The following is a 27,233-nucleotide window of genomic DNA, read 5'->3' on the forward strand; positions in this document are numbered from 1 at the left end:
AGATATGGTAGTACTTTACTACCGTTTGTTGCAATCCTCGAAATGAGGATGCATAACAAGTTTTCAAAAAGGAAAAATTGTGTATTAGAGTTAGTGACTCAAATTCAGTATTGCGGATTAAGTTGAAACCAAGAATGTATGTAAAAGATTAGAAGGCATTTGAACGTATTTTTGCTGACAAATTTGTCGGCATTTAATCTTTTTAAGTCCACAGTGTCGGTACGTCTACTGTTGGAAGTCCAGTTCTGGGGAAGAAACAAACGCCTCTACTTTGTGGTGCTTTAGTAGTAATTGAGAAAGACAAATCCTTTTTCTCTCAGGAAACAAACAAGTTTCTCACCAGGAAAAAATAAGCGATGGTATTTCAATCCACCCCTTCATAAAGCTAGGACTGCAAATAGAGTTAGCAGAGTGGCGCAGCGGGAGCGTGCTGGGCCCATAACCCAGAGGTCGATAGATCAAAACTATCCTCTGCTATCTTGCGTGTTTTATGTGAAAGACTTCCGCTCGGTTCCACTTACACTCTTTGGTTTCACGAAATGATAAGAACACCCATATGGTCAGACTTCCACGCTGAAGAACAGTTGAACAAATTCCCGGTTACCTTTTTTGAAAATGTCAATGTTAATGATTTGCATCCAATGAGCATAAACATGAAAATTGTGGACATAAATCACAATTTCACTGCACCCAGACTGGTTGGTCAGTGCTTCCCTGACCGGGAATCTAACTCAGGCCGCAGCGATGAGAGCACTGAATCCTAGCCACTCGACTAACAGAGAGCTGACGATCCACCTAGACACTTTCTTCCTGGCTGATTTTTTGACGGATGCACGAAACACCCATACCATGTCAGTTTTACATAGTCTGAAATGTGGTTTGCAAAGGTCATTGGTTGGAGTCTTTGAGCGAGAACTTTTGTGTCTTAGGGAACTACTGCAGGAATATGGACGTGGAAAAAGTAGACAACTCTAACAAGAGCGAACAGGGGTTATTTTCTCATGTCCTCTATTGACTCCTTGGTGTAGGGTGAGGTTGGAGTTTCCACACAATGTCACCGAAAAGGCTATATCCCTCTGCACGTCGCTCCGTGCCGACCAGCGATACATGCTATCACTGTGGTGTGATCCAAATACAGGAAAAAATACAACTGACTTGAGTGTCTAAGGTAGGGGCGCAGATCTTCAAACGACAGGTTGACAAAAACACACATGTCCACCTTATAGCCATACCAAGTCAATGAAACAAAACTTTCCTTTGCTTTATTGAATAATTGATCCTTCATCCTTAAAAGCCTTTGTAATCTGCATACGTACAAAATGACATAGGTTGATAGAACACGGCATATTTACACTCTCACTCATTTTGTGTTGTATTCGGACTGCTGCACACATCCTCACCCCTGCCCTGGTTGCGTTTTTTTTTTATCACATTCCTAGCGTAAAGAACTCCAAAACTAATGTTTTGGACTGATTTCCACAAGTTTTCCAAATGAGGACCAAGCTTGGTCTTACTGCTTTGGTCAGGAAAGATACAAGTGCGTTACAGGAATAGAAATGGCAGTGGTGGGATTTGAACCCACGCCTCCTGAGAGATACAAGTGCGTTACAGGAATAGAAATGGCAGTGGTGGGATTTGAACCCACGCCTCCTGAGAGACTGGAGCCTAAGTCCAACGCCTTAGACCACTCGGCCACACTACCGTCATACCTAAAGTTTAGAGAATCAATTTATCGGCATTATGAGACGGCAAACGTATGACATGGCACCGCTGTGGTTGTGGCGTGGCAGGGATACGCCTGGATCGTTGATTGTTCTTTAGAAAACACAGAACAGCACAGTCCTCGTTAGTATAGTGGACAGTTTCTCCGCCTGTCACGCGGAAGACCAGGGTTCGATTCCCTGACGGGGAGATTATTTTGGTTCCTCTTATTTTCATCAGTTAACATGTTGTTCAACCTTGAGCAGTGACCACAGTATTCCTCTCTGAAAATTGTGATGCGTGGACCTGGAGATACTTCACAGTCGTACGGATATGGTAGTACTTTACTACCGTTTGTTGCAATCCTCGAAATGAGGATGCATAACAAGTTTTCAAAAAGGAAAAATTGTGTATTAGAGTTAGTGACTCAAATTCAGTATTGCGGATTAAGTTGAAACCAAGAATGTATGTAAAATATTAGAAGGCATTTGAACGTATTTTTGCTGACAAATTTGTCGGCATTTAATCTTTTTAAATCCACAGTGTCGGTACCTCTACTGTTGGAAGTCCAGTTCTGTGGATGAAACAAACGCCTCTACTTTGGGGTGCCTTAGTACTATTTGACAAGGACAAATCCTTTATGTCTCAGAAAACAAGCAAGTTTTTCACCAGGAAAACATAAGTGATTGTATTTCAATCCACGCCTCCATAAAGCTAGGTCTGCAAATGCAGTTAGCAGAGTGGCACAGCGGGAGTGTGCTGGCCCCAGAACCCAAAGGTCGACAAATCGAAACTATCCTCTGCTAGCTTGCGTGTTTTTATGCGGAAGATATCCGCTAGGTTCCACTTACACTCTTCAGTTTCACGACATAATAAGAACACCCGTTGTTCAGACTTCCTCGCTGAAGAACAGTTGAACAAATTTCCGGTTACCTTTTTTGAAAATGTCAATGTTAATGACTTGCAAACAATGAGCATAAACATGAAAATTGTTGACATAAGTTAAAAATTGACTGCTCCAAGTCTGGTTACAAAGTGTTTCCCTGACCGGGAATCGAACCCGGTCCGTGGCAGTGAGAGCTCCGAATCCTAGCCACTAGACCACCAGGGAGCTTACAATTTATCTAGACACTTGCCTCCTGGCTGCTTTTTTGACGGATGCACGAAGCACCCATTCCATGTCAGTTGTACAAAGTCGGAAATGTGGTTTGTAAAGGTCATTGGTTGAAGTCATACATACATGTCCACCTTTTAGCCATACCAAGTCAATGAAACAAAACTTTCCTTTGCTTTTTTGAATAATTGATCCTTCATCCTTAAAATTGTGTGGGAAAAGTCAGACCAAAAGCCTTTGTAATCTGCATACGTACAAAATGACATAAGTTGATAAAACAATGCATATTTACACTGTCACTCATTTTGTGTTGTATTTGGACTGCTGCACACACTCTCACCCCTGCCCTGGTTGTGTTCTTTTTGATCATATTCCTAGTGTTAAGAACTCCAAAGCTAATGTTTTGGCCTGATTTCCACATGTTTTCCAAATGAGGTTTTACTGCTTTGGTCAGGAAAGATACAAGTGTGTTACAAGAATTTAAAAGACTGTGGTAGGATTTGAACCCACGCCTCCTGAGAGACTGGAACTTAAATCTATCGCCTTAGACCCCTTGGCCACAGAACTGTCATTTACAAATTTTAGAGAATCAATTTATCGGCATTATGAGACGGCAAACGTATGACATGGCACCGCTGTGGTTGTGGCGTGGCAGGGATAAGCCTGGATCGTTGGTTGTTCTTTAGAAATCATAGGTTAGCGCAGTCCTCGTTAGTATAGTGGACAGTATCTCCGCCTGTCACGCGGAAGACCAGGGTTCGATTCCCTGACGGGGAGATTTTTTTGGTTCCTCTTATTTTCATCAGTTAATATATTGTTCAACCTTGAGCAGTGACCACAGTATCCCTCTCTGAAAATTGTGACGCGTGGACCTGGATTTACTGCACAGTCCTACAGATATGGTAGTACTTTACTACCGTTTGAGCATTCCTCGAAATGAGGATGCATAACAAGTTTTCCAAAAGGAAAAATTGTGTATTAGAGTCAGTGTCTCAAATTCAGTATTGCGGATTAAGCTGAATGTAAAAGATTAGAAGGCATTTGAATGTATTTTTACCGACAATATGTCGGCATTTACTCTTTTTAAGTCCGAAATGTCGGTACCTCAACTGTTGGAAGTCCAGTTCTGCGGAAGAAACAAACGCGCCTCAAAGCCTTGAGGGGAGTGAGTGGAAGTAGGAGGGCGGGCCTGTGGTGCACCTTCTCCCTACCGACAGCATGGAGCAAAAGAGTTCGCCTGCACCGCCCAAACTGCCCGTGAGTATGTTACTCCGTGTTTGTTGCCGGTTGCCACATAGAACCTTGTAGCGTTAAAATAAATGTGTTTTATGTTATCAGATTTGGCAACGGTCTGCCGGAACAAGCGCTAACATTAGCTTAGCTAAGCTAAAGACGTTCAATTAACGTACTTTCGTTATCAAAACCAAACACTGATAATTAAGCAATATCACACCATGGAGTGCTGTTGTACTGTATATTAGCACGGGTGTGATGCGGCCTCCTCGTGCCTACGACCGAATCACACCCGGCATGTCCTGGGTTTTCAGCCGCCTCTCATGTTTGATAGAAGGGGAGTGGGCAATAATGTTCTCAGATGTCTGACAGTGCAGCTATCAAGATGTATGCTACCGTTTCTCCAGCCCTGTGAGGTGTGTTTTGTTTTCTAGGAATCTGAGGCTCCGTGAATGTGCCAACACAGTATTCACCAGCAATATCGCACTCCTCAGCCAGGGAGCACAAATTTAAGGCCAGAGGACTATAAAGTAAAACGAGATGGCAGACTCACAATCCCAACAGGTAATGGCAAGTTAATCAACATACATGTCACCATAATTGGCTTTCATATATTTAGCTTCATAGTACGTGTGCATTTTTAATGGTAGTGCATAGGCTGGGCCAGGTATGCTCCAGAAAATCAAATTTTAAACACAATCTCAGTATAAACTTATGAACCCTTATTCACCTTTTTTTTGATTAACAAAAAAACATACAATTAGTTTTGTTCAAATGTTCTTGGGTACATTAATTCATCATAGCATGACATCATCTAATCCGTGCACTATGAGCATTAAGATACCATGTTTTTAATTACAGGCAATTTCAATTGGAAGGAACTTTATGCAGAGAATGCTGCAAAGGCTGCAGGAAGTTCTGCAACGTCAGCCTGTGGATTTGGACCATTTACATTTTGTTTTGGGTCATGACATGGGCAGTGGCGTCGCCAGACAGAATTCACTGGGGCACGTGCACCAGTGTTGATCTGCAGTGCCCCAGTAAAATTTTCACCAATAAAAAAAAACGCTTCAGAGTTTTAAGTCTACATAACATAGACAACAGCGCACATCCTACTTAGTATGGTAATTGATTGCTATTGTATTCACTCCACGTAACAATGAGCACATGGCTAATTAATATGGTAATTTATTCACGTGTGGATCGAGACTCCAGTTGAGAGAGAGAAAGAGGGGATGCGAATCACTGCTGAGGTAGGTAACGTTAGCCAACAACAATTTGTTAATTATATTATTTTGATTTCGAATTGACTCAAACTGTAATTCCTAGATGGATATCAGAAAGTTATTCGCCCGCAGCAGGGAAGAAGCAGCGAGGAATGAGAGATGTAAGTGAAGTCCTAGCTAGCTAGGCAACATCATTGTCTTAAGTTGATGCTAAGTTAGCTAACTTTATTCCTTGTATCAAGACAAACATATTAATTTGCTGTACGAGCTGTCGGGGGAATTTCCAATGAACATGAAACATAATGTTGGTTATTGTCTGCTGGTTCTGCTCAGGACCTCTGCTTCAATGATGATTTGGAGTAAGCATGTGTGAGTTGAGTGCTTCTCAAATGGTTTATCTTCAGGAAGAAAGACATGTTTCCATATCATCAAGTTGTGAGCCAAATTTTTAAATCAGTCAAATTTATTTCACAGAAAAATAGCACAGTAGACTTGTCTTGTTAATCGATGTGACTTTGACTAAAATAATCTTGTTTTGTCACCAGAAAAATGGCTACAGCTAAAACATCTGGTTTTGTTTCCAGAAAAAATAGTAACATTTCTGTATTTGTTTTCAGAAAGATGGCTGAAAATATCTGGTTTTGTTGCCCCATTTAGATTTTTAAAAAATATATTTCCATGTCTGTCCTGAGTCCTCCTCCAACTTGTTAGTCGGTTTGCCTTTTGCTAAAATACTCACTAATAGTCACTAGAAAAATGGCTAAAAATATCTGGTTTTGTTGCCACAATTTGATTTTTTTCCTCCCTAAACTTTTTTTTTTTTCATGCACACATCTGACTGCGATTCACTGAAAATGACACACAATCCACTTTTATGTCACGACCCACCAGTTGGGAACCACTGGTCAACTGTATAACAGTTACTGTAATATTTCCATGTCTGTCCAGAGTGATTGACCACTTTGGGAGATTAAAACAATCATCTCTCTGTCACAAAGTGAAGCATCCAGTTATCTTACCAAACAACAGTCACATATCTAAGCTGATTGTGTCCCACTACCACGGCAAAATATGCCATCAAAGTCGAAGCCAGACACAAATGGAGCTTAGGAGCAATGTATTCTGGATCATTGGTGGGAGCAAGCTGGTTGCTAAGTTGATAAGCACCCGTGTGCTTTGCAGGAAGCTTCGACGGCCGACAGAGAGTCAGCGGATGGCTGAACTCCCTAAAGAACGTCTTGAAGCCTCAGCACCTTTGACGTACAGCGGCATGGACTCTTTTGGAGCGTTTATTGTAATATATATATATATATATATATATATATATATATACATGTATATATATATATATATATATATATATATATATATATATATTTATATATATATATATATATATGTATATATATATATGCTTATTCAGATGTATTTCACATTAATGATCAATTAAACAAAATCTGTTTAAAAATTAATATAGACTTATGACTCTATGGTTGTTGCAGAATTCTTTCTCCGGCACCCGCAATGAATGTAGTTACCAATATGATTGATTACCAAATGATTTTGAACAAAACTGAATTTCGTATGAGTCCATGTTCGATTAGTGCACGTGTAGATTACTTGGTGGTGCTTATGGCAGGTGGCCTGCCGACACCTTGTTGGGCCCTTGGCTGCCTTGGTGGAGAAGGAGATCCACTCAAACAGTCCGGCTCTTTCTCTCTTTGGGGTGTGTGGCTCTGTCCTTTGGGCAGACTGTGCATTGGCATGTGCGCTCTGGCCGCGATGGGGAAGGCTGAGGGGGAGTTGGAGTTGTTGGTACTGAAATCCAGGCCCTCGGCTTGCTTCAGGGCCTCCTCGCCGTTTGGTACTCCCGACAACTCCTTCCACAGCTGCTGGAGGTCCGATGGACACCTTAGTCGTTCTTGTCATCATTGGCAAGGTGTTTTCTCTTCTCTGAGGTTCCTCCCAGTCAGGTCTCGGGAACAGGTCTGGGATCCGACTTTAACCCTGACCCTCTCGATGGGTGGAAGGGAATCTGGAGTGGCGGCCTGTCATCCTCGAATCTGCACAGAGGAACTGACACACAATTTTTGCATCTTTTTCATTTTATAATTACCTTTTTGGTCTCGCGCTGATTCCTCCTTCCATTGACACTAATGTCCTGAGAAGGGCCGATCTGTATGTAGCTCACAGGGTGAAAATTTCAAAAGTACAAAAACAGTTGTATTCAGGGATATTTAAATGATCATTAACGCTAATGGCAACTTATCAATCAAATTCAATTTGGTCTGTGCACAAATTTTAGACAATTTGTTTTGATGTTCTGGTTCATCTTTTTCATCATTACCTTGGGACTGAGGATGAACCTATTTTCTAGTCTGAGAGCCTTTTCGACCAAGGCTTAATGAGTTTTTATTTTTAAATGGTTGCCATTGTTTAACCTAATCTTATTGGGGAAACCATGTCGGGGTGTTAGATCATTTACAAACCATTTGATTACTGAATTGGCATCCTCCTTTGAGATTGGGGTTGCTCCCGCCAACCACTGTAATTAATTAAATAAAAACCTTCACGCTCTCACACCTGACACAGTCCAATTTCACCTCCTCCCCCCTCTGTCCCTGAAAAAGGGACAGTGTTAGTTGTAGTAGCAATAGTAGTAGTAGTAGTGGTAGTAGTAGACATAGTAGTAGTAGTATTGGTAGTAGTAGTAGTGGTAGTAGTAGTAGTAGCACTTTCAGAAAAATCCAAAAAAAGAAAAGGCACCTGATAGTCAAGCGCAGCAAAAGCAGAGGCGAAGGACAGGTCATGTTTGAGGTCAATGTTTGCTTTTGCAATATTAATTTTATATTTTATAACACAGCCGACGGGCCGACAGTGGGCGGACAGTGGCGTTCTGGACCAGAATGGAGGCCAGGTGGCGGGGGATGCAGCGGCGAGGAGAGGTGTGACGCACGCGGAGCGGCAGGACGACAATCGGAGTCAGGTGTGTAGGACACACACCTGCTCACAATCTGCGCATCTGCTCCTAGACTTTAACAGAGGCAAAGGGGGCACGATCGGGAGAGAGAGAAGGAAACCACGGCAACCCGACCACAAGCACGACAACCGAGCACGGCAAGATGAGTCCCCGCCACCGATGCAGCAGGCGAGCACCGAAAGGTGCAGCGCAAAGCGCGACCAGGAAGTAGGACCGGCGCACTAGAAATAGGCGCGCCCGACTGGCCGAAGAAAGGTTGTGCGAACCAATAAAAGTAAATCAAACCTGCTACGACGCGTCGTGTGTCATGTGTCCTCGCAACCCACACGAGGACGGCTGGGAGTCCGTCACATTGGCGGCCAACAAGAAGACACCAGTGAAAGCAGAGGACGATGACGTCATCTGGGCTCTCGTGGCAAGTTATACAAGGCTGCTCGAGGAGAAGCGCCGGGAGACTCAGAGGCTGGAAGCGCTGTTGGAGACAGCCGACCATCAGGGCGAGCTGTCGGCCAAAAAGGAGGACGAGTGCCCCCCGGAAGAAGAATTGAACAGGGAAGAAATTTATGATAATGAAGATTACGGTAAAGAAGAATATGAAGAAGTTTATGTTGAAGAAATTTACGTTGAGAATGAAGGTTACTTTAATGGTGAAATCTACCATGATGAAGTTTATGTTGAGGGTGAAGATTACAACGATGATGAGGATGATGATGATAAAATTTATGTTAAAGAAGAAGATGAAAAAGAAGACATGATTGAAGAAATTCTGGAAGTAGAATGACCAGATGCCCGAACGACATCATCTGGCTCCTCTCGATGTGGAGGAGCAGCGGCTTTACTTTGAGTCCCTCCCGAATGGCAGAGCTTCTCACCCTATCTCTAAGGGAGAGCCCCGCCACACGGCGGAGGAAACTCATTTTGGCTGCTTCTACCCGTGATCTTATCCTTTCGGTCATGACCCAAAGCTCATGACCATAGGTAAGGATGGGAACGTAGATCGACCGGTAAATTGAGAGCTTTGCCTTCCGGCTCAGCTCCTTCTTCACCACAAAGGATCGGTACAACGTCCGCATTACTGAAGACACCGCACCGATCCGCCTGTCGATCTCACGATCCACTCTTCCCCCACTCGTGAACAAGACTCCTAGGTACTTGAACTCCTCCACTTGGCGCAGGGTCTCCTCCCCAACCCAGAGATGGCACTCCACCCATTTCCGGGCGAGAACCATGGACTCGGACTTGGAGGAGCTGATTCTCATTCCGGTCGCTTCACACTCTGCTGCGAACCGATCCAGTGAGAGCTGAAGATCCCGGCCAGATGAAACCATCAGGACCACATCATCTGCAAAAAGCAGAGACCTAATCCCGCGGCCACCAAACCGGAACCCCTCAACGCCTTGACTGCGCCTAGAAATTCTGTCCATAAAAGTTATGAACAGAATGAGTGACAAAGGACAGCCTTGGTGGAGTCCAACCCTCACTGGAAATGTGTTCGACTTACTTACTGCAATGTGGACCAAGCTCTGACACTGATCGTACAGGGAGCGGACCGCCACAATAAGACAGTCCGGTACCCCATACTCTCTGAGCACTCCCCACAGGACTTCCCGAGGGACACGATCGACTGCCTTCTCCAAATCCACAAAGCACATGTAGACTGGTTAGGCAAACTCCCATGCACCCTCAAGAACCCTGCCGAGAGTATAGAGCTGGTCCACAGTTCCACGACCAGGACGAAAACCACACTGTTCCTCCTGAATCCGAGGTTCGACTATCCGGCGTAGCCCCTCCTGCTCCAAAGCCATTTGTAATAACTTAAATTTTTCTATTCCTTTTGATCTAACAGGGAGAAGGCTAATTGGTCTGTACTTGTTGATGTCTTGTTAATTCCTGCTTTATGGATTGGGATGATACTAATAGTTTTCAACGTGGTCACGAAAGTGCTTTCTGTTATTGATTTATTTATTTGGACTTACTCTCTTTTTTATGCTGGGGCTGCGAAATATACTGTGATAGTGTACATAGCAATTGGTATATATTGTATATGTGTTATAAACATATTATATCTGTATATATAATACACTGTACACATATTTAGTATATATTGTATATATTCAAAGATATGTTATATTTTACATTGCTATACCTAGTCTATTTATACCTGCATTGTCCTTTCCATCCTTACACTTTCCATCATTGTAACTAAGCTACTGTGTTGATTAATTTCCCTTGGGAATCATTAAAATTTGTCTAAGTGTAAGTCTAAGTCTGAGCGTGCTGGGCCCATAACCCAGAGGTCGATAGATTGAAACTATCCTCTGCAAGCTTGCGTGTTTTATGTGAAAGATATCCGCTAGGTTCCACTTACACTCTTTGGTTTCACGACATGATAAGAACACCCATTGTTCACACTTCCATGCTGAAGAACAGTTGAACAAATTTCCGGTTACCATTTTTGAAAATGTCAATGTTAATGATTTGCATCCAATGAGCATAAACATGTACAAAGTCTGAAATGTGGTTTGCAAAGGTCATTGGTTGAAGTCTTTGAGCGAGAACTTTTTTGTCTTAGGGAACTGCTTCAGGAATATGGACGTGAAAAAGTATACAACTCTAACAAAAGCAAACAAAGGTTATTTTTTCATGTCCTCTATTGACTCCTTGGTGTAGTCCGCGTTGAGGGTGAGGATGGAGTTTCCACACAATGTTACCAGAAAGGCCATTTCCCTCCTGCAAGTCGCTCCGTGTCGACCAGCGATACATGCTATCACTGTGGGGTGATCCGAAAATAGGAAAAAATACAACTGACTTGAGTGTCTAAGGTAGGGGCGCAGATCTTCAAACGACAGGTTGACAAAAACATACATGTCCACCTTTTAGCCATACCAAGTCAATGAAACAAAACTTTCCTTTGCTTTATTGAATAATTGATCTTTCATCCTTAAAACTGTGTGGGGAAAGTCAGACCAAAAGCCTTTGTAATCTGCATACGTACGAAATGACATAGGTTGATAGAACACGGCATATTTACACTGTCACTCATTTTGTGTTGTATTTGGACTGCTGCACACATCCTCACCCCTGCCCTGGTTGTGTTCTTTTTGATCACATTCCTAGCGTAAAGAACTCCAAAACTAATGTTTTGGCCTGATTTCCACAGGTTTTCCAAATGAGAATCAAGTTTGGTCTTACTGTTTTAGTCAGGAAAGATACAAGTGCATTACAGAAATAGAAATGGCAGTGGTGGGATTTGAACCCACGCCTCCTGAGAGACTGGAGCCTAAGTCCAGCGCCTTAGACCACTCGGCCACACTACCTTCCTTCATAAGGTTTAAAGAATCAATTTATCGGCATTATGAGACGGCAAACGTATGACATGGCACCGCTGTGGTTGTGGCGTGGCAGAGATACGCCTCGATCGTTGGTTGTTGTTTAGAAAACGCAGGATAGCGCACTCCTCGTTAGTATAGTGGACAGTATATCCACCTGGTTGTGTTCTTTTTGATCACATTCCTAGCGTAAAGAACTCCAAAACTAAATGTTTTGGCCTGATTTCCACAACTTTTCCAAAGCATTCCAAATGAGGACTAAGCTTGGTCTTACTGCTTCAGTCAGGAAATATACGCGTGGAGGGCCGAGGTGGGCAACCCGGGAACGGCCATATCCGTGGCCGACTCCTTTGGCGTGGCGGACGACCATGTTGAGACCACAACTGTGGCCGACGAGGCAGGCGTGGCGGACAACCACGTAGTGGCCACAACCGTGGCCGACAAGGATGTCAGCATCCCTGGCGTGGTGGACGCCCACGTAGCAGCCACATCCATGGCCGACAAGGAGGCGGACGCGTCGTCGTCGTGGCAGGCAATGAAGCTCGGCGTGGCGACAGCGTTGGCGCTTGGCGTGGACTTGGGCTTGGGCTTGGCGGTCGGCGTGGGCCTGGCGGTCGACTTGGGCCTGGGCCTGGCGGTCGACGTGGAGCTGCCACTGGCGGCGCTTGGCGACGTGGAGCTGCCACTGGCGGCGCTTGGCGACGTGGAGCTGCCACTGGTGTTGGACAGGACTTGGTCTTGGAGCTGGACGTGGACTTGGTCTTGGAGCTGGACGTGGACTTGGTCTTGGAGCTGGACGTGGACTTGGTCTTGGAGCTGGACGTGGACTTGGTCTTGGAGCTGGACGTGGACTTGGTCTTGGAGCTGGACGTGGACTTGGTCTTGGAGCTGGACGTGGACTTGGTCTTGGAGCTGGACGTGGACTTGGTCTTGGAGCTGGACGTGGACTTGGTCTTGGAGCTGGACGTGGACTTGGTCTTGGAGCTGGACGTGGACTTGGTCTTGGAGCTGGACGTGGACTTGGTCTTGGAGCTGGACGTGGACTTGGTCTTGGAGCTGGACGTGGACTTGGTCTTGGAGCTGGACGTGGACTTGGTCTTGGAGCTGGACGTGGACTTGGTCTTGGAGCTGGACGTGGACTTGGTCTTGGAGCTGTACGTGGACTTGGTCTTGGAGCTGGACGTGGACTTGGTCTTGGAGCTGGACGTGGACTTGGTCTTGGAGCTGGACGTGGACTTGGTCTTGGAGCTGGACGTGGACTTGGTCTTGGAGCTGGACGTGGACTTGGTCTTGGAGCTGGACGTGGACTTGGTCTTGGAGCTGCACGTGGACTTGGTCTTGGAGCTGGACGTGGACTTGGTCTTGGAGCTGGGCGTGGACTTGGTCTTGGAGCTGGGCGTGGACTTGATCTTGGAGCTGGGCGTGGACTTGATCTTGGAGCTGGGCGTGGACTTGATCTTGGAGCTGGGCGTGGACTTGATCTTGGAGCTGAGCGTGGACTTGATCTTGGAGCTGGGCGTGGACTTGATCTTGGAGCTGGACGTGGACTTGATCTTGGAGCTGGACGTGGACTTGATCTTGGAGCTGGACGTGGACTTGATCTTGGAGCTGGACGAGGTGGCCTCGCTGGAAGCTGCGGCTTAACCGGCCGAAAAACTGGAGGTGGGGGACGTGATGGTCGCTGTGACTTGGAACCGCACCGGGCAGAACCAACCCACAATCTCCCAGCCCCAGCCCCCCCCTCAAGGAGTGGCTCCCAGACACTCCCACCGTGACATGGAACAGTCTTTTGGGGTGGGGGGAGGGCGGTGAGGAGGAGGGCAGAATCCTCCCCTTTGAATTGTCCAAATACTTCTTTATCCCCCACCTGGGGTTGTGTGGGCGGATAAAAGGAAACCTTTTGTGACTGGGGCAGGGCTTGAGTCTTGGGGGGAAAGGACAGTCCTGGTGAGCGTTTCTGTGAAAAAATGTTCTGGAAGTGTCTGATTCTGGCAAAAAAGTCCTTTGGTGCCGGCTGGTAGACAAAATTAACAGGAAAAAAAAATTCTTGGTCTATTACCTTAATGTCTGTCGCGGGGGAACTGAATCCCGGTGTCATTCTGTCAGGTTGGGGGGGTCGCAGCTTGCTGCCTGGTCGTTCTCCCAGGAAGGCAGACAGACTACTCAAAACATGGCGTTCAGGTAAAAACATGATTTAATTTTAACTAACAGAAGGTACAAACAAAAAGCACTCGCTGCGGAGGCACAACTTGGGAAAAGAGACAAAACTAACACTTTAACAAACTATGAACATAATGCAAATAACACTTACTATGGTTGGACAAGAGTAGCAAGGACTTTGGCATGAAAAAACTGGCATGGACAAAGCATGAACAGAAACACAATGACACCAGGACGACCAACATAAAATGACAAGCTTAAATAGAGATGTGGTGATTGAAAGCAGGTGTGAGACATGAAGGGTGAACTGATTGGTCGTCAAGGTGACAAAACAGAGTGAGAAAAAAAAGGAACTTAAAGAGTCCAAAGGTCAAACAGCACCTTGTATTCCTAAGCCGTCTCCCATCCAAGTACTAACAAGGCCAGACACTGCTTAGCTTCTAGAACCAGCATGGTCACACAAAATAATGATCAGACATGACATCTGTGGTTTTTACACAATTTGTACCTGGAAAGATACACACTTAAACACACACTAACAAACAAACAAACACTTTTGCAGCGATCTTACCACCAATGGCATACGCCGACAACATGACTAATTGGTCATAATTGGATAATGTCGTCTTTTAACAGTCATGCTGAGTTACTTTGTTAATTTTTTTTAATTTTTTTTTCTCAGGACAGTTTCTTGCAAAATGTCATTTTTTTTTTTTCCCCCTCAGGACAGTCTCTTGCAAAATGTCCTTCTCTGCCACAACGCCAACAAGCAGTAGGGTGTAACCGCTGCTGTTGTTGTTGTCTTCTATTTTGGTTGAAATAGATTGTAATAGACCACATCAGATCTGCGTTTCGTTGTGTCCCTCTTTCCATTTTGAGAATTTGGAGTAATCCGTCGTCCCCTACAGGGCCGCTCTTATAATGATTACTTTTGTCTTTGTTTTAAGATAGTGGTTTAATTTATTTTTGTGGTACACGTCGATTCTATTTGAGATTGTTCCACAGTGGAGGTGTCTTGAATAATGCTTCCACAATAACCCACTATTTACTTGTCACAACTTTAATATGGATTGATAGCTTAGTGGCAATCACTCCCAAACACTGTCACGTTCACACCTTTCACACTCCTTCTACTCTATTTTTTAGGTCCTGCGGACTCAGTCGTCCTATGGCCTTTTCTGTTTGAGAATTGTCGGTTTTTACGTGGACTCCGTGGTCCCTAATTTGGCTTATTTTCAATATTGAATCTTACAGAATTTTCATTCTTCTTTCTGATTCTTAGGCCTTTTTACCTGTTAGAGCCTAGGATTCACAGGGTTTGTTTTTGCGTCGTAACCCTTAGTCACACCCTTTGTCTATGTGTCGTAACCTTTAGTTACACACCTTTTCCCATGCGTCGTAACCCTCGGTTACACGCTTTTTTTCTACGCGTCGTGACCCTCGGTTACACGCTTTTTTCTATGCGTCGCTTTTTTCTTTTTCTATGCGTTGTAAGCCTCAGTCACTTGCTATTTTTCCTTTGTAATTCAAATCGTACTTAATGAAATCTGCGTTCCTTCCTCTTGTCCTCAGTTTCCCGTCAGTCGTCCGATCCCAGCCCGGGGTGAAGAAAATCAGCTCCTCAAATGGGAGATATGGGTGCCATGGTCTTCTGATTTTACTCACCCGGCTGTAATCGTCAGACGTGTTGGAATCCGGCTCGAAGGACCAAGAAGATGTCAGGTTCAAACACTGATGACATCTATTAATCAGACAAGAAGCAAGGAACCAAGCAGACACAGAGTTAAATCGGGCTCATGAGGAGAACGCGGGCACTGCACACTTAGTCACAGTCTTGCCCCATGCTCTAAGGTCCAGTTTCCGCGTTCCTCTTTTTGGTTAGAGTTCCATAGTCAACATCACTTTATTGGGTCACATGTATTATGCAAAGCAGGTCCAGGACGCTTCGTACGCGATGGAATGTGATTTCGCCTTGTCTCTGCTTCGTCTGCGTGTTGTCATCTTATCTTCGTCGAGATCCTTGAAGTCTCTGTCTCGCCTGCGTGCTGTCATCCCATCCCTGCTGAGGTCCCTGAAGTCATTGGCTACCAGCGGGCCAAAACAAAGATAACATCTGTGGCTGAGGCCACCCTTCAGACAAGAAGTTTTGTCCTTGCATAGAATAGAAAAAGTCCAACTTGAGCACAATAGTTGAGAACTAAAGCAACAAACTTTAAGCATACTAAAGTTAGTGTGATAATATATACATCATTATTCTAACAGTAGCCCGAATAGACATTACCGGGAAGTCTGAAGAGTGTGAGCCCACGATAGTTGGAACACACCCTCCGGTCCCCCTTCTTAAAGAGAGGGACCACCACCACGGTCTGCCAATCCACAGGTACCGCCCCTGATGTCCACGCGATGCTGTAGAGTCTTGTCAACCAAGACAGACACACAGCATCCAGAGCCTTAAGGAACTCCGGACGGTCCTCATCCACCCCTGGGGCCATGCCTCTGAAAAGCTTTTTAACTACCTCAGCAACCTCAGCCCCAGAAATAGGAGAGCCCACCACAGATTCCCCAGGGACTGCTTACTCATAGGAAGACGTGTTGGTGGGATTGAGGAAGGCTTCGAAGTATTCCTTCCACCTAGTCACAACATCCGCAGTCGAGGTCAGCAGAACACCATCCGCACCATACACGGTGTTGTTTTCCATGGCTTCCCCGAGCTCCTCCCATGTCCGAGTTTTTGCCTCCGCGACTGCTGAGGCTGCACTCCGCTTGGCCTGTCGGTACCTGTCCACTGCCTCCGGTGTCCTATGAGCCAAAAAGACCCGATAGGACTCCTTCAGCTTGACGGCATCCCTCACCGCTGGTGTCCACAAACGGGTTTTAGGATTACCGTCCTGACAGGCACCAACTACCTTGTGGTCACAGCTCCAATCAGCCGCCTCGACAATAGACTCAATGTCCAGCACCTCCCTCGTGACATGTTCAAAGGTCTTTCGGAGGTGGGAATTGAAAATTTCTGTGACAGGAGACTCTGCCAGACGTTCCCAGCAAACCCTCACAATGCGTTTGGGCCTGCCAGGTCTGTCCGGCATCTTCCCCCACAGTCGCAGCCAACTCGCCACCAGGTGGTGATCGGTAGAAAGCTCTGCCCCTCTCTTCACCCGAGTGTCCAAAACGTGAGGCCGCAAATCCGATGTCACAACCACAAAGTCGATGATGGAACTGCGGCCTAGGGTGTCCTGGTACCAAGTGCACATATGGACACCCTTATGTTTTAACATGGTGTTTGTTATGGACAAACTGTGACGAACACAAAAGTCCAATAACAAAATGTCACTTGGATTCAGATGCGGACGACCATTCTTCCCATAACGTCTCTCCAGGTTTAACTGTCTTTGCCAACATGAGCGTTGAAGTCCCCCAGCAAAACAAGGGAAACACACGAGGGAGCATTTTTCCAGTACTCCCTCGAGTGTACCCAAAAAGGGTTGGTACTCTGAACTGTTGTTTGGTGCGTAAGCACAAATAACAGTCAGGACCCGTTCCCCCACCCGAAGGTGGAGGGAGGCTACCCTTTCATCCACCAGGTTGAACTCCAACGTGCAGGCTTTGAGCCGGGAGGTTACGAGAATTGCCACCCCAGGCCGTCGCCTCTCACTGCCGGCAATGCCAGAGTGGAAGAGTGTCCAGCCCCTCTCGAGAGAAGTGGTTCCAGGGCCCTTGCTGTGCATCGAAGTGAGTCCGACTACATCCAGCCGGAATTTCTCTACTTCGCGCACTAGTTCAAGCTCCTTCCGCCCCAGTGAGGTGACGTTCCATGTCCCAAGAGCTAGCTTATATAGCTGAGGATCGGACCGCCAAGTGCCCTGCCTTCGGCTGCAGCCCAGCTCACTTCGCACCTGACCTCTATGGCCCCTGCTATGGGTGGTGAGCCCATTGGAGGGGGACCCACGTTGCCTCTTTGTGCAGTGCCCGGCTGGGCTCCATGGGAACAGGCCCGGCCACCAGGCGCTCGACATTGTGCCCCGCCTCCGGGCCTGGCTCCAGAGGGGGGCCCCAGTGACCCGCGTCCGGGCGAGGGGAATCTGGGTCCTCGATATGTCTTCTTCATTAAGGTCTTGGAGCTACCAAGTAATGGAAACAAAACTGTCCTTTGCTATATTGAATAATTAATCTTTCATCCTTAAAACTGTGGGAAAAGTAAGATTAAAAAGCCTTTGTAATCTCCATACGTACAAAATGGTATAGGTTGATAGAACATGGCATATTTACACTGTCACTCATTTTGTGTTGTATTTGGACTGCTGTAAACATCCTCATCCCTGTTTGTGTTCTTTTTGATCACATTCCTAGCGTTAATAACTACAAAGCTAATGTTTTGGCCTGATTTCCACAAGTTTTCCAAAGCATTCCAAATGAGGACCAAGCTTGGTCTTACTGCTTTGGTCAGGAAAGATACAAGTGTGTTACAAGAATAGAAATGTCAGTGGTGGGATTTGAACCCACTGCTTCTGCGATATTGGAGCCTAAATCCAGCCCCTTAGACCACTCGGCCACACAACTGTCACATAAATATTTTAGAGAAACAATATATCGGCATTATGAGACGGCAAACGTATGACATGGCATCGCTGTGGTTGTGGTGTGGCAGGGATAACCCTGGATCGTTGGTTGTTCTTTAGAAAACACAGGACATCACAGTCCTCTTTAGTATAAAGGACAGTATCGCTGCCTGTCTTGCAGAAGACCAGGGTTCGATTCCCTGACGGGGAGATTTTCTTGGTTCCTCTTATTTTCATCAGTTAATATATTGTTCAACCTTGAGAAGTGACCACAGTATCCCTCTCTGAAAATTATAATGCGTGGACCTGGAGATACTGCACAGTCCCACGGATATGGTAGTACTTTACTACCGTTTGAGCATTCTTCGAAATCAAGATGCATAACAAGTTTTCAAAAAGGAAAAATTGTGTACTAGAGTCAGTGACTCATATTCAGTATTGCGCATTAAGCTGAAACCAAGAATATATGTAAAAGACTAGAAGCCATTTGAACATATTTTTACTGACAAATTTGTCGACATTTAATCTTTTTAAGTCCACAGTGTCGGTTCCTCTACTCTTGGAAGTCCAATTCTGCGGAAGAAACAAACGCCTCTACTTTGGGGTGCCTTAGTACTATTTGACAAGGACTAAGTTTTTTTGTCTCAGAAAACAAGCAAGTTTCTCACCAACAAAACATAAGGGATGGTCTTTCAATCCACGCCTCCATAAAGCTAGGATTACAAATACAGTTAGCAGAGTGGCGCAGCGGAAGCGTGCTGAAGAACAGTTGAACAAATTTCTGGTTACCTTTTTTGAAAATGTCAATGTTAATGATTTTCATGCATTGAACAAAATTATGCGAATTGTAGACATAAATTACGAATTGACTGCTCCCAGACTGGTTAGATAAAGTTTCCCTGACAGGGAATCGAACCCGGGCCGCGGCGGTGAGAGCGCCGAATCCTAGCCACTAGACCACCAGGGAGCTGACAATCAAACTAGACACTTTCCTCCTGGCTGCTTTTTTGACGGATGCACGAAGCACCCATACCATGTCAGTTGTAAAAAGTCTGAAATGTGGTTTGCAAAAGTCATTGTTTGTATTCTTTGAGCGGGAACTTTTGTGTCTTAGGAAACTGCTGCAGGAATATGGACTTGGAAAAAGTATACAACTCTAACAATAGCGAACCGACATTCTTCTCTCATGTCCTCTATTGAGTCCTTGCTGTAGTCAGTGTTGAGGGTGAGTTTGGAGTTTCTACACAATGTCACCCGAAAGGCTATTTCCCTCCTGCAAGTCACTCCGTGCCGACCAGCGATACATGCTATCACTGTGGTGTGATCCGAATACAGGGAAAAATACAACTGGTCTGGGTGTCTAAGGTAGGGGCGCAGATCTTCAAACGACAGGTTGACAAAAGCATACATGTCCACCTTTTAGCCATACCAAGTCAATGAAACAAAACTGTCCTTTGCTTAATTGAATAATTGATCCTTCATCCTTAAAACTGTGTGGGAAAACTCAGACCAATAGCTTTTGTAATCTGCATACGTACAAAATGATATAGGTTGATAGAACATTGCATATTTACACGGTCACTCATTTTGTGTTGTATTTGGACTGCTGCACACATCCTCACTCCTAGTTTGTTCTTTTTGATGACATTCCTAGCGTAAAGAATTCCAAAGCTAATGTTTTGGCCTGATTTCCACAAGTTTTCCAAAGCATTCCAAATGAGGACCAAGATTGGTCTTACTGTTTTGGTCAGGAATGATACAAATGTGTTACAAGAATAGAAATGGAAGTGGTGGGATGTGAACCCACGCCTCCTGAGAGACTGGAGCCTAAACCCAGCACCTAAGACCACCCGGCCACACAACCGTCATATAGATGATTTAGTGTATCAATTTATCTGCATTATGAGACGGCAAACGTATGACATGGCACTGCTGTGGTTGTGGCGTGGCAGGGATAAGCCTGGACCGTTGGTTGTTCTTTAAAAAACCTTGGTTAGTGCAGTCCTTGTTAGTATAGTGGACAGTATGTCCGCCTGTCACGCGGAAGACCAGGGTTCGATTCCCTGACGGGGAGATTTTGTTGGTTCCTCTTATTTTCATCAGTTAACATATTGTTCAACTTTGAGCAGTGACCATAGTTTCCATCCCATCCATCCATTTTCTACCGCTTATTCCCTTTGGGGTCGCGGGCGGCGCTGGTGCTTATCTCAGTTACAATAGGGCGGAAATCGGTGTACACACTGGACAAGTCACCACCTGATCTCAGGGCCGACCATAGTTTCATCTCTGAAAATTGTGATGCGTGGAGCTGGAGATACTGCACAGTCCTACAGATATGGTAGTACTTTACTACCGTTTGAGCATTCCTAGAAATCAGGATACATAACAAGTTTTCGAAACGGAAAAATTGTGTATTAGAGTCAGTGACCAAGAATATATGTAAAATAATATATGTAAAAGATTAGAAGGCATTTAAATGTATTTTTACTGACAAATTTGTCAGCATTTAATCTTTTAAAGTGCACAGTGTCGGTACCTCTACTGTTGGAAGTCCAGTTTTGCGGAAAAAACAAACACCTCTACTTTGGGGTGCCTTAGTACTATTTGACAAGGACAAATCCTTCTTGTCTCAGAAAACAAGCAAGTTTCACACCAGGAAAACATAAGCGATGGTATTTTAATCCACGCCCCCATTAAGGTAGGATTGCCAATAGAGTTAGCAGAGTGGCGCAGCGGAAGCTTGTTGGGCCCATAACCCAAAGGTTGATAGATCAAAACTATCCTCTGCTGGCTTGCGTGTTTTATGTGGAAGATATCCGCTAGGTTCAACTTACACTCTTCGGTTTTAAGACCCATTGCTCAGACTTCCACGCTGAAGAAAAGTTGAACAAATTTCCAGTTACCTTTTTTGAAAATGTCAATGTTAATGACTTGCAACCCCTTCACCTCTGCCCTGGTTGTGTTCTTTTTGATCACATTCCTAGTGTAAAGAACTCCAAAGTTGATGCTTTGGCCTGATTTCCACAAGTTTTCCAAAGCATTCCAATTGAGGACCAAGCTTGGTATTACTGCTTTGATCAGGAAAGATACAAGTGTTTTGCAATAATAGAAATGGCAGTGGTGGGATTTGAACCCATACCTCCTGAGAGACTCGAGCTTAAATCCAGCACCTTAGACCACTCGGCCACACAACCGTCACATAGGACTTTTAGATAATCAATTTATCAGCTTTATGGGACGGCAAACGTATGACATGGCACCGCTGTGGTTACTGCGTGGCAGGGATAAGCCTGGATCGTTGGTTGGTCTTTAGAAAACACAGGTCAGCACAGTCCTTGTTAGTATAGTGGACAGTATCTCCGCCTGTCACGCAAAATTCCAGGTTTCACCTCCCTGATGGGGAGATTGTTTTGGTTCCTCTTTTTTTCATCACTTAACATATTGTTCAACCTTAAGCAGTGACCACAGTATCCCTGTCTGAAAATTGTAATGCGTGGACATGGAGATACTGCACAGTCCTACAGATATGGTAGTACTTTACTACCGTTTGAGCATTCCTCGAAGTCAGGATGCATAACAAGTTTTCAAAAAGGAAAAATTTTGTATTAGTCAGTGACTCAAATTCAGTATTGCGGAATAAGTTGAAACCAAGAATATATGTAAAAGATTAGAAGGCATCCGAACGTATTTTTATTGAAAACTTTGTCGGGATTTAATCTTTTTAAGGCCAGTTCTGCGGAAGAAACAAACCCCTCTACTTTGGGGTGCCTTAGTACTATTTGACAAGGACAAATTATTTTCGTCTCACAAGACAAGCAAGTTTCTCACCAGGAAAACATAAGGGATGGTCTTTCAATCCACGCCTCCATAAAGATAGGACTGCAAATACAGTTAGCAGAGTGGCGCAGCGGAGGTGTGCTGGACTCATAATCCAGAGGTCGATAGATCAAAATTATCCTCTGCTATCTTGCGTCTTTTATGTGAAAGATATCCGCTAGGTTCCACTTACACTCTTCGGTTTCACGACATAATAAGAACACCCATTGTTCAGACTTCCACGCTGAAGAACAGTTGAACAAATTTCCCGTCACCTTTTTTGAAAATGTCAATGTTAACAATTTGCATCCAATGACCATAAACATGAGAATTGTGGACATAAATTAAAAATTGACTGTTCCCAGACTGGTTAGACAGTGCTTCCCTGACCGGGAAACGAGCCCAAGCTGCGGCTGTGAGAGCACTGAATCCTAGCCACTAGAACACCAGAGAGCTGACAACCTACCTAGACTCTTGCCTCCTGGCTGCTTTTTTGACGGATGCACGAAGCACCCATACCACGTCAGTTGTACAAAGTCTGAAATGTGGTTTGCAAAGGTCATTGGTTGAAGTCTTTGAGCGGGAACTTTTGTGTCTGAGGAAACTGCTGCAGGAATATGGACTTGGACGTGGAAAACGCATACAACTCTAACAAGAGTGAACAGAGGTTATTTTCTCATGTCCTCTATTGACTCCTTGGTGTAGTCCGTGTTGAGGGTGAGGTTGGTGTTGCCACACAATGTCACCAGAAAGGCTATTTCCCTCCTGCAAGTCGCTCCATGCCGACCGGAGGTGGGTAGTAACGCGCTACATTTACTCCGTTACATCTACTTGAGTAACTTTTGGGAAAAATTGTAATTCTAAGAGTAGTTTTAATATAACATACTTTTACTTTTACTTGAGTATATTTATAGAGAAGAAACGCTTCTTTTACTCCGCTACATTTATCTACATTCAGCTCGTTACTCGTTACTGATTTTTATCGAACTATTAATGCACGCTTTGTTTGTTTTGGTTTTGTCAGACACACTTTCAACATAGGATCTATCGCATGCCTGCGTTTCACCAATCACATGCACTCACTGGTGACGTTTGACTCCGTTTCACCAATCCAATGCAGTCACTCGTGGTGACGTTTCACTCCTTTCACCAATCAAACAGAGCCAGGCGGTCACATGATTAACTGCACATTGAGTTTCAGCGGCAAACGACAACAATGGCAGCGACAACATCGAACGCTTCGCGTCAACCAGAAGAGGAACAACACCCCTGGCCTCACATAAAATCCATGTTCAAGCTTCTGACAACCAAAAAAAACAGTTATGCAATGCTTTGTCATTTGTGTCTCCCCAAACAAGTGGACATTTCAACTTACTGTAACTCAACGTCAAATTTGAGGAAGCACATCACGGTAAGTTGTTGAAACTTTTATTTTAAGTAATGATATTTTGGCGGTCATCGTACCGTAGGAAGCTTCCCTGCTATGAATCACTGTCAAATGTACATCGTGTGGGGACATTTATTAATGCACTGCAGCCTCATACACAGAAGACAGAGAGCCACGTACACACACACACACACACCCACACACACACACTCACACACACATACGTGTTTGGGTGACATATCAGAGGACTTATGACAAAAACGTGACATATGGGGACATGCCTTTCCAATGGTCCTACAGGCCTGGGAATCAGACGGTTAGTGAACCAGAATTTTAGAAACACAGTGGTCTATTAAGATTTTTACAACTCTTTTGTTTTTTTCTGAACCTGATTTTTATGGTACATATGAGGACCTTGTCATGTTTAGGTGACAAATGAAGACCAGAGTGTTTAAGATTTCAAGTTTATGTGACATATGACGACCATGACGTCACAGTGTTTAAGATTTCAAGTTTATGTGACATATGATGGAGCATGACGTCACAGAGTGTTTAAGATTTCAAGTTTGTGAAATATGACAACCATGACATCACAGAGTGTTAAAGATTTCAGGTCATGTGACATATGAGGCTAATGACATCAGAGACTTAACAAAACCACCTGAGTTGGTTTAGTTCAATGGTTTCCAAACTTTTGCAGGCTGGCACCCCCTTGGCTCCCCAGTGAATTCCTAGCGCCCCCCCCGCCCACCCACCACCAGACACATATGGAAACAAACACCTCTTTCTTGATATTTGGTATGCTGCAATTTGAAAAAAGAAAGGTTAAACACAAATGTGTATTTCACAAATAAAACCCAATTTAGTAAACCAATTTATTTTTTAGCAGTTTTAACTGTTTCAGCAACATAGAATGGTAAAAACCACCCTAACCAGCTCAACACAACACAACACGGCGCGTTCTGGCGAGTCCCCAATTTCATGTTGACTTGAACTCAAGATGATGTTGACCGCCAGAATGCGGTTTTTATTATAAGATAAAATTTGAACATTACAAGCTTGAAATTACAAACCCGAGCTTTTGCTTTTGTAGTCTATGCTGTCGGATCTGACTGGGCCAGAGCGGCGTGTGGTAACCGGACCCTGATGCGTCGTCCACTGACTCGTCCTGCTGCACGTGTTGTGTACAAATCGTCAAACAAACGTTCAAACTTCTGACTTTGACTTCGGACTGCCGCCCCCCTACCGCCCCCTTCTTCCTCACCGCCCCCCCAGATCTTTCCACCGCCCCCAGGGGGGCGGTACCGCCCACTTTGGGAACCACTGGTTTAGTTGATGTGTTGTCATTTTAAAAAAATCCCAATCCCATGCTACTGTAATGTAAAACCAAGAAGAGTTTAAAAGAAGCATGGGTAGAAATGTAATTGTCGATTAAGTGTAACTGAATTGTTTTTGTGGATTTTGTCGCCAAGAATTATCTGGAATAAATACAAAACGCTTGCTGTGTATCTTGTTTTTTTAATTGCTGGTAACATACTCAAACTACCACAGAAGATGTGGGAAAACATTTTTTTCCCTTTTTTTAATATAATTCTGTTATGGATGTAGTACTTGATGGCAAGCCAATCTCTGTCCTGTAGAGCTACTAGTTCTTTATGGAGGCAGGCTTCACAATCTTTTTTACCTGGTACTTTGTTGCCAGTTACAAAATGCAACATGTGTCATTCAACTGCTTCCACTTCTTCCCCTTTGCAGCTGTCATAAAGGACACAAAATACCATTTCTTACTGAAGGAATAATAACTATAACACAGTGAAAAGGTGCAAAACGTAATATAATATTCTAGTAAATAATGTGGATTATTTATTTACCCCGCTTTGGAGTGGACCAAGTGGAAGAAGCTTGAGACATACCCACTTCCAGCGATTTGTCCTGCTGTCAATTTGAAAGGAAGAATTACAAAACTGTAAAAGTAAACATTTAACATATTGTGCTTTGTAAAAAGAATACACTTTAAGTCACACTTAACACTCAACTCTTTCAGTCACTACAGAATTGTAATACTTTACCATTGCCCATTTTGGGTAATGGTGCAACTTTTATGAAACTTATATTTTGGGAAGTGTTCTCTGGAGAATCAGCGCTGCAACCTGTCTTTAAAGAACTATGACCACTGCTTGCTAATGATGAACTGAAACTTCCAGGTTTGCTTGAATTGGTGATTTATCTCTGTGTTTTGACAATCCCAAATGATTTGATGGTGTCCTTCAAAATATTTTGGGAGAGGCATGGTATGACTCTGAGATCACTGCTGCAAACACTTGTATCTGAAGAACTGCCTCTTGAGTCTGGAACATAGGTTTGATCTTCAAAATCTGTATTGTCAGAGTATTCAAGATCCGATATCTGATGGAAAATTAAAAAACTTTAAACTAAATTTCTAGGCCAACAACTTAAGTCCAACACTTTGTATATGTACAGGTCGTTAAAATCCTACTAGAAATAATATTTGCATTTCTTAATAAGATTCATTTGTAGTAACAGTTTTAATCAGATGGAAATATGTTTCCCAACTACAAATGACACATTCATTATTGCACAACAAGGTCTTCCTTTTAATTTAACTGGAAGTGGCGCACCGTCACATTTTGAAAGTACGGGTTATACGTGAAAACTAATTAAAATGATATAATGTATTGTAGCCTTACAGAAGAAGTCATTTAAAATCACAAACTATTTTTAACTTTACTTACCAATCTTTTTGATAACAAACGGCACAATTCTAACAGGTTTTGCCTCCTGTGCAAACACATTCATCTCTATGCTTCCCCAGACACACAACAACAGTTCTAAAAGCCAATACGCTTTCAGGTACGGATGGTGTGATTGAGATCATAGGAACAATGAACATCAAATCAACACCACACGAACGTAAAAGATTTCCACCAGCAGGTAATTACAGTATGAATGGATATATACATCCATCCATCCATCCATCCATTTTCTTCCACATATTGCCTTTGGGGTCGCGGAGGGCACTGGTGCCTATCCCAGCTGCAATCCTGTGGAAGGCGGCGTACACCCTGGACAAGTCGCTATCTCATCGCAGTGGATATACATACATACATACATACATACATATACATATATATATACACACACACATATATATATACATATATATATACATACATGTATATATATATATATATAAATATATATATATATATATATATACACTTATACATATATGTATATATACACATATATGTATACAAACCCCGTTTCCATAAAAGTTGGGAAATTGTGTTAGATGTAAATATAAACTGAATACAAGGATTTGCAAATCCTTTTCAACCCATATTCAATTGAAAACATTACAAAAACAACACATTTGATGTTCAAACTGAAAACTTTTTTTTTTTGCAAATAACAATTAACTTTGAATTTCATGGCTGCAACACGTGCCAAAGTAGTTGGGAAAAGGCATGTTCACCACTGTGTTACATCACATTTTCTTTTAACAACACTCAATAAACGTTTGGGAACCGAGGAAACTAATTGTTGAAGCTTTGAAAGTGGAATTATTTACCATTCTTGCTTGATGTACAGCTTAAGTTGTCGTATTTTACGCTTCATAATGCGCTACACATTTTCGATGGGCGACATGTCTGGACTGCAGACGGGCCAGGAGAGTACCCGCAATCTTTTACTACGAAGACACGCTGTTG

At 43.9% G+C, this 27,233-nt stretch overlaps 5 non-coding genes across 5 annotated transcripts; 2 read left to right on the forward strand and 3 right to left on the reverse strand.

Moving 5' to 3' along the window:
• Positions 1–1,620: 1,620 nt before the first annotated feature.
• trnal-uag (transfer RNA leucine (anticodon UAG)) lies at positions 1,621–1,702 on the reverse strand. Its single transcript has one exon. It is a non-coding gene; the product is annotated as a tRNA-Leu (tRNA).
• A 1,818-nt stretch (positions 1,703–3,520) lies between these two features.
• trnad-guc (transfer RNA aspartic acid (anticodon GUC)) lies at positions 3,521–3,592 on the forward strand. Its single transcript has one exon. It is a non-coding gene; the product is annotated as a tRNA-Asp (tRNA).
• Positions 3,593–11,489: 7,897 nt separating this feature from the next.
• On the reverse strand, positions 11,490–11,571 carry trnal-uag (transfer RNA leucine (anticodon UAG)). The gene has a single exon. It is a non-coding gene; the product is annotated as a tRNA-Leu (tRNA).
• Positions 11,572–19,194: 7,623 nt separating this feature from the next.
• On the reverse strand, positions 19,195–19,266 carry trnae-cuc (transfer RNA glutamic acid (anticodon CUC)). The gene has a single exon. It is a non-coding gene; the product is annotated as a tRNA-Glu (tRNA).
• Positions 19,267–20,301: 1,035 nt separating this feature from the next.
• Positions 20,302–20,373, forward strand: trnad-guc (transfer RNA aspartic acid (anticodon GUC)). The gene has a single exon. It is a non-coding gene; the product is annotated as a tRNA-Asp (tRNA).
• Positions 20,374–27,233: the final 6,860 nt, after the last annotated feature.

The sequence above is a fragment of the Nerophis ophidion genome, linkage group LG27, assembly GCF_033978795.1.
Source record: "Nerophis ophidion isolate RoL-2023_Sa linkage group LG27, RoL_Noph_v1.0, whole genome shotgun sequence".
Taxonomy (NCBI): domain Eukaryota; kingdom Metazoa; phylum Chordata; class Actinopteri; order Syngnathiformes; family Syngnathidae; genus Nerophis; species Nerophis ophidion.